The sequence below is a fragment of the Arachis stenosperma genome, chromosome 2 (assembly GCF_014773155.1).
Source record: "Arachis stenosperma cultivar V10309 chromosome 2, arast.V10309.gnm1.PFL2, whole genome shotgun sequence".
In the NCBI taxonomy this organism is placed as follows: Eukaryota; Viridiplantae; Streptophyta; class Magnoliopsida; order Fabales; family Fabaceae; genus Arachis; species Arachis stenosperma.
This window is the reverse complement of record NC_080378.1, coordinates 58,049,017-58,049,995: the sequence shown is the minus strand read 5'-3', so window position 1 is coordinate 58,049,995 and position 979 is coordinate 58,049,017. Positions and strand designations below refer to the sequence as shown.

General features: G+C 41.1%; 1 non-coding gene across 1 annotated transcript; it reads left to right on the top strand.

Annotated features, from left to right (window-relative positions):
• The first annotated feature begins 359 nt into the window (after window positions 1-359).
• Window positions 360-467, top strand: LOC130964808 (small nucleolar RNA R71). Its single transcript, XR_009080881.1, has one exon. It is a non-coding gene; the product is annotated as a small nucleolar RNA R71 (small nucleolar RNA).
• Window positions 468-979: the final 512 nt, after the last annotated feature.

Here is a 979-nt window from a genome sequence, read left to right as displayed (position 1 = left end):
TTCTCAAGATCATAAGCTTCTTCTTTAGATGAAGCGTCCTTAGTACTGCCTGGTGCAGCTTGCATTCCAGACAAACTTTGAGAAATCATATTGACTTGCTGAGTCAATATTTTGTTCTGAGCCAATATGGCATTCAGAGTATCAATCTCAAGAACTTCTTTCTTCTGATTTGTCCCATTATTTACAGGATTCCTTTCAGAAGTGTACATGAATTGGTTATTTGCAACCATTTCAAGGAGTTCCTTAGCTTCTGCATGCGTCTTCTTCAAATGAAGAGATCCTCCAGCAGAGCTGTCCAATGACATCTTAGACAGTTCAGACAGACCATCATAGAAGATACCTATGATGCTCCATTCAGAAAGCATGTCAAAAGGACACTTTTTGATCAATTGTTTGTATCTTTCCCAAGCTTCATAGAGGGATTCACCTTCCTTCTGTCTGAAGGTTTGGACTTCCACTCTAAGCTTACTCAATTTTTGAGGTGGAAAGAACTTTGCCAAGAAGGCATTGACTAGCTTTTCCCAAGAGTTCAGGCTTTCTTTAGGTTGTGAGTCCAACCATATCCTAGCTCTGTCTCTTACAGCAAAAGGGAATAGCATAAGTCTGTAGACCTCAGGGTCAACCCCATTAGTCTTGACAGTGTCACAGATTTGCAAGAATTCAACTAAAAACTGATGAGGTTCTTCCAATGGAAGTCCATGGAACTTGCAATTATGTTGCATTAGAGAAACTAATTGAGGCTTAAGCTCAAAGTTGTTTGCTCCAATGGCAAGGATAGAGATGCTTCTCCCATAGAAGTCGGGAGTAGGTGCAGTAAAGTCACCCAGCACCTTCCTTGCATTGTTGGCATTATTGTTTTTTTCGGCTGCCATGGGTTCTTCTTGTTTGAAGATTTCTGTTAGGTCCTCTACAGAGAGTTGTGCCTTAGCTTCTCTTAGCTTTTGCTTTAAGGTCCTTTCAGGTTCAGGGTCAGCCTCAA